This window comes from Jaculus jaculus, chromosome 18, assembly GCF_020740685.1.
Source record: "Jaculus jaculus isolate mJacJac1 chromosome 18, mJacJac1.mat.Y.cur, whole genome shotgun sequence".
Taxonomy (NCBI): Eukaryota; Metazoa; Chordata; class Mammalia; order Rodentia; family Dipodidae; genus Jaculus; species Jaculus jaculus.
Window position 1 is genome coordinate 59,260,344 of NC_059119.1, and position 9,828 is coordinate 59,270,171.

General features: G+C 45.6%; 1 protein-coding gene across 1 annotated transcript in view; it reads right to left on the reverse strand.

The window, feature by feature from the left end:
* Positions 1-4,128, reverse strand: part of Peli1 (pellino E3 ubiquitin protein ligase 1) — a 45,599-nt gene extending 41,471 nt beyond the window's left edge. Inside the window, exon 1 of the mRNA XM_004660084.2 lies at positions 3,944-4,128. The gene's annotated coding sequence lies outside the window, so the exon portion shown is untranslated. The remainder of the gene's footprint in view (positions 1-3,943) is intronic.
* Between the last annotated feature and the right edge of the window lie 5,700 nt (positions 4,129-9,828).

A 9,828-nucleotide genomic window follows, 5' to 3' on the forward strand; every position in this document is an offset into this window, starting at 1 on the left:
TCCCATTCATAAGTGAGAGGCTCTCTCTCTCAAATAAATAAAATTTAAAAAGAAAGGAAGGAAGGAAGGAAGAAAGAAAGGCAGTTTCCTGACAGTCACTCAAGAAATCCTGTGCTTTTTCTTCTTTACCATGAAAAATTACTTAGCAAGTGTGAGGCAGTATTTTCAACTTTTGGATGATTGAAAATAACATGGAAAAGCTAATGGCAGAACTTGAAATCACATCTAGATCTTTGAGTGACCAGTATTTCTTGTCTTATGGTTCCCACACATTAGGGAAAATTTTCCCTACCAGAGGTCAAACCTCAACAAAGAAAAACAAAACATGTAAAAACCCCACCACAAAGTGTAGAAAGCAACATACAACAACAAGAACCCTCCCCCAACACCCCAAGCCTGTTAATAGAATGTCTTTTCGGTGTAATATACTTAGAAGGAATCTAAAAGATGGCTAAAAACTTGATAAACAGAATGTCAGGTATAAGTTACCATTCTAAATTTCAACTAGAACTTAAGTTTTTTATTTATAAATGCTGCCAGGAACTTTTAATGTTGTACCCTCTAAAATCTGTCTGTTTTCATTGGCTTTCAAGTCTGCATTCTTTCCCACAATTAAAAATTAGAACTGGGGCTGAAGAGATAGCTTAGTGGTTAAGGCACTTGCCTGCAAAGCCAAAGGACCCAGGTTTGATTGCCCAGGACCCACACAAGGTGGCACAAGTGTCTGGAGTTCGTTTGCAGTGGCTAGAAGGCCTGTTCTCTATCTATCTGCCTCTGCCTCTCTCTCCCTCCCGCTCTCAAATAAACAAACAAAATTTAAAAAAAAAAAAAACTGAACTGAAATAAAAAGTTTATTTTCAAAGAAACCCCTAAAACCACCTCAATGCCATATTATATTAGTCATTATGAAATGTTAACATATATAGTTAAACATATGCATATCTATAGTCATTCTGATTGCAGTGACAGAAATATATTAATGTTCTAAGGTAAAATATATATGCATATTACAGTTACTTTACAAGTCTAATCTTTTGGCTTAAAATCTCTCTCAACTACAGAAGCTTCTATTTAAAACTTGTTTACAAAGCAGACTACAGCCCTTCCCACCTCCTGGATAACTACAACGAAGCAAATTCTGAAAAAACAGAACTCTCTGACAATCTGATCTGTAGCTGAAACTAAGTCAAATGGAAACATCCTTAGGTTTCCCTTGAACTGTGCCTCCACGGCACTTAGTTTTCTACCTCATTCTTTTCAGTCATTTATTTTAAAGAGCCCCAAAGAAAATTAAGAAACCAAGCTGGATATGGTGACTCACACCTAGAATCCCAGTACTCAGGAGGCGGAGGTAGGAAGGTCTACAAAGACAGTTTCAGGTTAACCTGGACTAGAGCGAGACTCTGCCTCACAAAAACAAAACCAGGGCTGGAGAGATGACTTAGCGGTAATGGCCCTTGCCTGAGAAGCCTAGGGACCCAGTTTCGACTCTTCAGGTCCCAGTAAGTCAGATGCACATGGTGGCACATATGTCTGGAGTTTATCTGCAGTGCCTAGAGGCCCTGATGGGGCCCATTCTCACACACACTCTCTCTTTCTCTCCCTCTCTCTGTCTCTAATAAATAAATAAAAAACAAAAGCAGCAGAAATTGGGAAGCCTGCAAAGTCAGATTTCACAAGTCAAGATTAACTTCTGCCTTTGGACTCCACAGATGGAGCAAAGGTATTGTTAGTAGTTTTCTTAAAGTACAAATGAGCTGGTGAGTCTGGTCAGTAAGTACTATGGCAGACGTTTAATTACTAAAATGCCCAATTAAAGGAGCATATAAGGAAACCCCAAATCTGTCAGGAAGGCAAATTTCAGCTTGCTTTCGGGTCTGTGATGACTGCACCACCGCAAGACTGATAAATCCTAGGTGAACCCTCTTCAAAGCTTAAATTAGATGGGGCCCTGTAACACAACATGCAAACTTCTGCACACTTTAAATCGTCCCACTTCCCAAGTGCTTGTTAAACTTATGATAGGTTAACAAACTACAGAAAGGAGAGAGTTAAGAGGACTGAGGGGAAAATAACAAATGCTTCATTTTCTGATGTGATCCCCAAGAATGTAAAATTTGAGCAGCTATACAATGCAAAGGTAAAATCCAAGGAACTAACAGATAGGTTAGACTATGCACTATTACTGCTCAAGAAAGAACTTACAAGTGATCATTAATTTGCACTTTTTACACCTTCCAGTTTGGTACTAAAAAATAAAAGATGTACCAAACTAAATTGCCCGTTGGAGTTAGGTATTTACTTCAGGGACTGCTGTGAATTTTTTTAAATGCTGTTTTTATACAAAACAAATCAGGAAGTCGGTAAATCTCTGAGGATACATTTTGTGTTAGCTATTAAAAAAAAAAAAAGGTGCCTTAAATTGAAACAAAACAACTGCAGGAACTGAACTTTCTCCACAACTCAAAAAAAAAAACAACCAATTTTTTCACACTGCTATGCAAACTGACAGTCTTAAGTGCAACAAAAGATCACCTGCAGCTACGAAGAGGCGCACCCTTCAGACGGCCCTAGAAGAAAACCCACCTTTCCCGGCACTTGAGGCTTCAGTTTTGACTCCACCAGGCTAAGAGGTAAGGTTAGCAATGTTTGATGAACAAACGATGGGGAGGGGTCACGCTTCGTCGTGCAGTGACTGGAATGTGTCAAATGCAGATTAAAAAAAATACTTTCCCCTCCCCTCACCGGGTTTTTGCTCTCTGGCCTCCCAGCGATGTGCACACATAGAAACAAAAAAAAGTAGATGGATGGTGAGGCCGAGTGGATGCCTTTACAACATCTTCCCCACCCCTCCAAAGTCCTTTGAGGCTTTAAGATCCAAACAGTGTTTAAAAGGAATTACTGTTTAAAGTACCCAACAATTACTCAGACATCACTTCACCTGCCAAGCAGACAGGCACCTTGGACTTCAGCACGGGGCATCGGGGAATGAATGAGTTCTTATAAACTCATGCAACGCTCCCGCAGCCCGGGACACCGAGCCGGGCGTGCCCATCACACCCAGGAGCCTTTCGGGACCTCGGCTCACCTGGTTACGGACATGGGACCTGGGCAGGGGGGGGGGGGGAGTTTATATATATATATATATACACACATACATACACACACACACACATATATATTTTAATGCTGTGAGATCCGAAAACGGAAAGGAAGTGGGGCGGGCGCGGGGACGACGGGACAAGCGATCATCCCAACAGAAAGGACACTTAACTTGGAAGTGGGCGCACGGAAGGACGGAGGAGGAAGCGACCCGCGTCCCGCTCCCCTTCCTCCTCTTTGTCTCCCCGCTCGCCGCCCAGCCCGTCCCGGGGAGGGGGGGGTGGTCGTCTCCGGTCCTCCGCCGCCCGCCGGCGCGCGCACCCGCGCTCAGGGCAGGGGAGGGCCGCGCGCGCACGCGCCGGGCCGCCGCCGGCTGACAAAGGCGCTTCCTGCCGCCAGGGCGCGGGACGGGCGCGGGGGCGCGCGCCGAGGAGGGGGCGCACGGACGGATGCGGAGGGGCGCGGGCGCGCGCGCGGGGGGGGGAGACGGGCGGGCGGACGCGGGGGCGCGCGCGGTGGGAGGGGGAGACGCGGGCGCGCGCGCGGGGGCGATGGATGGAGACACGCGGGGACGCGCGCGGGGAAATGGATGGGGAGGAGGCGCGGGGGCGCGCGCGGGAACGGACGGGGAGAGACGCGGGGGCGCGCGCGGGGAAATTGGATGGGGAGAGACGCGGGGGCGCGCGGGGAATCGATGGGGAGACGCGGGCGGGCGCGCGGGCGCGGGGATGGGGGAGAGGCGCGGGGGATGGCTCGGGAGAGGGCGCGCGCAGGCCGGGAGCCCGTCCCAGGAAGTTCCGCGCCGCCGTGCCCGCCGCCCTCTGCCCGGCGCCCTACTCACCCGACAGACGGCCGGAGTCCCGAACGCCAGCAACAGTCCTCCCTCTCCCTCTCTTCCCGGGCCGCGAGAGCAAGGAAGCCCGGATGAACCACGCCGCCGTCCAGACCCCGCGGGGGCCAGAGGGGAGCGCCGAGCCGACGAGCGAGCTCCGAAGCTTCCACACTGGTCCGGTCGCGTCGCGTCGCGTCGTGTCGCACGGCCCGCGGCGGCGGCTGCTGATGCTCCGGCGGCGACGGCGGCGGCGGCGGCGACGGCCCCCGACGATCCCTCCTCCCTCCCTCCCTCCCTCCGCCCGCCTCCGGGTCGCTGACACACACTCGCACGGAGGGGCGGGGCCTGGAGGGAGGGCGGGGCCTCGGGGCGGCGTGAGGGAAGGGGCCGGGCTACGCCCGGAGGCGGCGCCGCGTGGCCTCTTGGGAATTGTAGTTCTCACGCTGCTGCGGCGGACTGCGCATGCTCCAGGGAGATGGGCCGTGGAGGCTGGTTGCCGAGGGTGCGGAGTTCGCTAGAGGGGTGGGGGAACGGGAAAGCACCGTTGCCATGGTCGCCGGTTCGCTGAGTGGCCGTGTTCCGAGTGGGCGAGTTGATTAAAGAAGGCGGGTCTTGTGTCGTGGTGCTGTTCCCGCCGCGCCCCATTCCCCTCCGCTTGACCAGCGCCCCGCGGAGCCCGGCCTTGTCTCCCCGTCGCCGCCTTCCCTTCTGCTGAGCTCTCTTCTGCAAAGCTTACACCGCAAATGCCGCTCTCCCTTGCCGCCTTGCAAGCTTCTTTGCCCAAAACATTTTAATCTGGCTGCTCCTAGTAACTTAACAATGAGGTGTAAAACTGTTAGCAACATCACTATTAACAGAATCCCACAATAAGTTAGTCGCAGCTATCTTTCAGACAAACAAAGGTAAAAGTTCAGGATCAATAACACTGTATTTTACTTGATCACTGTAAAATAATCCACATTTGTTCATATATATATGTGTGTGTGTGTCTGTGCATGTATATATGGTTTGGGTGGTTTTTTTTTGTTTGTTTGTTTTTTTGAGGTAGGGTCTTGCTGTAGCCCAGGCTCACCTGGATGGAATTCACTATGTAGTCTCAGAGTGGCCTTGAACTCATGTTGATCCTCCTACCTCCCTTTCAAGTGCTGGGATTAAAGATGTGCGCCACCACACTTGGGGCATAATTTTTAAGCGGCACCAATTTCATAAGTTCAAAAGGTAAGTGGAGACTTAAAAGTAGTCCAGTACATTGTTGGCCAACTTTCATTTGACAATGAGAAATCTGAACAAGGGTATGACTATGTTGTTTGGCTGGTCAGCTAAGTCTCCACCTATCCTGGGCGCCCAGGTATGCACCGGTGGTGATGGAAAGTGCAGAGAAAGCCACAACATATTACTGGTTTTCCAGAGATCAGCAGCTCCAACCTTAAGTTTTCTCAGCCTACCTAAAAACCTACACTCGGAGAACAAGGTTAATGTCCAGGGATCAAACACACATTTAAGAGAGTCGGGAGTTTCAAGTAATCTCAGGATCAAAAGCCCTGATGCCTGTAGACCACATGACTATTTGCCCATGCAAAAATACATATTGAATGTTTACTATGTGTCACACACTTTATTGGTCCTCAAAAACCAAGGTATAAAATTGTAAGAGAAACGTGTCTTGTCTTTCTTACTCTAGTAAGGAGAAATAATAAATAATCTCACCATGGTTTATTGTCTATAATTATGGAAATTGTCAATAAAAAAATAAATAAATAGACTCAGTGTGATAAATTCGGTATTAGAAAAGTGCATACTACCCCATATTTGAATTTCCATTACAATTTAATTTTAATTAGCTATTTTAATTTGGAGTTGACTAGGACTTTATTTACATATTTTCCTGCGAAGGGGAACAGAAGTGGGTGAGAGGAGGCTGAGAAGCCTGTCAAAGGGCACAGAAGCTGAGGCTTGTGACCTAAGAGTATTTTGGTCCAGAAATAGTTCAGCCCTGCTAATGGTAAAATGGAGTTGAGAGAGCAGCAGGGTTTCAAAGCAATAAAGGAGACAGCTGAAGTCACGAAGGATCTAGGACAATATGCTAATATGGCCCTTTTTGGAGAAACAATGGAAAGCTATACCAAGACTGTAAGCAGATAATTTTTTAGGGTTTTTTTTTTATTTGTTTGTTTTTTGAGGTAGGGTTTCTCTAGTCCAGACTAACCTGGAATTCACTATGTAGTCTCAGGGTGACCTTGAACTCATGGCAATCCTCCTACCTGTCCCTCCCAAGTGCTGGGATTAAAGGCGTGCGCCACTACGAATTTTCGATGAGATGTATGTTTAGAAAGACCTATCTGTAGAGTGTGGTATGTATGAAGACTGTTACATTATTAGAGGGCAAAAGACAAGAGACTGAACTTGGTCATGGTCAATAGCAGCAGGACGCACTTGAGGACAATCAGCCACTATTTAGAGGCCAGAATTAATAGAAACTAAGCTTAGGGATGAAGGGTCAAAGAACATTATGGGGTCTGGAGAGATGGCTTAGCCATTAAAGACATTTACTTGCCATGCCTGCTGGCCCAGGTTTGATTCAACAGTAACCACGTAAAGCCCGATCGGTCTGATGTTCATTTGCAGTGGCAGAAAGCCCTGGTACAACCATTCTCTCTCTTCTCTCTCTCTAGTAAATAAAAATTTAAAACTATAAAAAAGAATATCATAGATTATTTTCAAGCAGCAAAAATCAAAACCAAACTGGCTTAATCATTGAAAGAGGTTTATTAACTCATCTAGAAAGAAAGTCTAGAATGGGGCTGGAGGGATGGCTTAGCGGTTAAGGCATTTGCCTGCAAAGCCAAAGGACCCAGGTTTGATTACCCAGGACCCACATTAGCCAGTTGCACAAGGGACCACACACATCTGGAGTTTATTTGCAGTGGCTGGAGACCCAGGCATGCCCATTCTCTCTCTCTGTCTCTCTTTATCCCCGTCTTTCTCTGTCAAATAAATAAAAATAAAACTTTTTTTTTTTAAAAAAAAGAAAATCCAGAGTGATTGATTCAACAACTCAGTGAGGTCATTAAAGATGTGTTTCTCATTTTCTTTGATGTACTTTATGGCCAACTGACAGTTGTCAACAACTATGGTTTGTTTTGCCATCTGTGGCTAAGAAGATATAAGAAGAGTGCCTTTGGACACACTTTTTGGAAAGGATTAAAACTCCTGTCCCAAAAGCCTCAATAACTGACTCACATGGCATAATAAACAACAGTGGTGGCCAATAGATGACACGAGGTTATTTATCTTGAGATGAAGACATGCCTAACCCTAGAGCAACAGGAATGAGTTTTCCATTAAGCTGTGATGAGGAAGTATGGTTACCCTGATGAAAACTGAAGCAGTTACCCAGCATAGGAAAAGCAGGGCGGGCAGTAAGCACTTCTCTCAATGTTCATACCCTTCTATTAACGCTACTCTCACTTTTGGTAGAGAATCTTCTCTTTTCAGATGACAGTGACCTTGGGATGACTTAGAAGGCATGATGGTGCTGGAAAGAAGTGACAGGAGTGCTTAGTACTGCAATATCTCTATTACACCTTCCAAGGCTCAGGGTCTAATGCGGAAGAGGTGGCGGAAAGAATGTAAGAGCCAAAGGAAGGGCTGGACTCCTAACAACATGCTCCCCCCCCCAGACACAAAATAGCCTGGATATCCATGACCTCACAGTGCCTGACACTACCTGCACAAGACCATCATAAGAGGAGGAAAAGATCATGACATGAAAATGAAAGAGAGACTGATTGAGAGGGGGAGGGGATATGATGGAGAATGGAGTTTCAAAGGAGAAAGTGAGGGAAGGGAGGGCATTACCATAGGATATTTTTTATAATCATTGAAGTTGTTAATAAAAAAAAATTGAAAAGAAAAACAGGGCTGGAGCGATGGCTTAGCAGTAAAGGTACTTGCCTGCAAAGCACCTTTCTAGTGTTGTGTCTCCAGATCATACATTAGCCAGACACACAAAGGAGAGGCAAGTGCAAGGTCGCACATGACCACTAGGTGTCACAAGCATATGGAGTTCAATTTCAGTAGCTGAGGCCCTGGCATGCCAATTTTCTCTCTCGCTAAAAAAAAAAAAAAAAAAAAAAAAAAAAGGAAAACAGGCTGAGAAAGGGATCATGATATCTAGTACAAGGAAAAAGCCTGGGATGTCTCTCAGATTTCTGTTTGTTGTTTTTTTTTTTTAATCTTATTTTATTTTATTTTTTCTCAATTTTTAAAAACATTTTCCATGATAAAAATATCCCATGGTAATACCCTTCCCCCCCACTTTCCCCTTTGAAATTCCATTCTCAGTCATATCCCCTCCCCATCTCAATAAGTCTCTCTTTTATTTTGATGTCGTGATCTTTTCCTCCTCTTATGATGGTCTTGTGTAGGTAGTGTCAGGCACTGTGAGGTCGTGGATATCCAGGCCATTTTATGTCTGGAGGGAGCACGTTGTAAAGAGTTCAACCCTTCCTTTGGCTCTTACATTCTTTCCACCACCTCTTCCGCAATGGACCCTGAGCCTTGGAAGGTGTGATCGAGATGTTACTCAATACTCTAGTCACTTCTTTCCAGCACCATGACACCTTCTGAGTCATCCCAAGGTCACTGCCATCTGAAAAGAGAAGATTCTCTACCCAAAGTGAGAGTAGCATTAATATAAGGGTATGAATATTAAGAGAAGTGCTTACTGGGCAGTTTGATAAGCATAGTATATACACTTATCCAGATATCAGCAGATGTTACACCCCTAGGGCTCATGACTACCCCTGTTTTAAGTTTTCAATATCAGGGATGTGTTTCCCCCATGGAGCTGGCCTCCAGTTCAATTGGAGGGCAGTTGGTTTCCACATTGACAGACGTGCCACTATTGCAACCATTGGCTCATTTGGCCTGGCTGGCCAATTACAAGGCTTGTGGTGTCCACTGTTGAGTGTCTTCACTGGTGGCATCTCTTTCTCCCATTGAACGGCATGTAGAATGGCTTCTTCCAGCTTTCTGTTAACAGATTTCTGGCTTTTGATGTCATGCATTGAGATAGGAAATATAGAAGATTTAATGACTTTGAAGGGGAATTTGCTTAGAGATTTTTGGATAGGTTTAGTTTGATATGATTCTGGGACAACGAGGTGAAGAACAGAAGTGGCAGTTACAAATATGACTCTCGGGTTCCAAAGAAAGAAGGTAGAATTGGAATCAACTATGATATAGATGGCTATTGACATTATTGGAATGAATAAGACCATCTTGGCATAACATGCACAGCCAAAAAAAAAAAAAAAAAAAAAAAAGTCAAGAATAGAATCTTAGAATTTAGCAAATGCTCAGGAACATGTTGAAAATGCCTGGGAAGTAACAAGAGAACTGGGACATACAGGGGTGGAGACAGGAAAATCTAATTTATAACCAGGAGTCAAGTTGGTCTATAAAAAGCCACCAGGATTGACATGATAGAATGAGCATTCAACAACAGTAAAAGAGCCATGACAAATACCCTCCGTGTGCTGAAAGGGAAAAGTTAAAGGTAGGAATGAAACAGAATCTAGCGATTAAAGTGACGACTTCTGAAATGAAATTGTGATAGATTAGATGAATACTCAGAGGCAGATTAGGCACTGACCAAACTAAGATGCTCAGATGAAAAGACATACTTATTACATTTGAAGACATAGCAATTGAATGAAGCATATATAAAAAACCAAACAAACAATAGGACGTCTCCACTGTAGAGCCTTGCTGATCCATGGAATAATGCCACTTATACCAATAGGGATGTACCTGCAGGTCCAGGTGGTGGAAGAGCCAGGAAGAGCATCACAAAATGGATTTGAAGTAGTAAGACTGAAAATATTTTATTT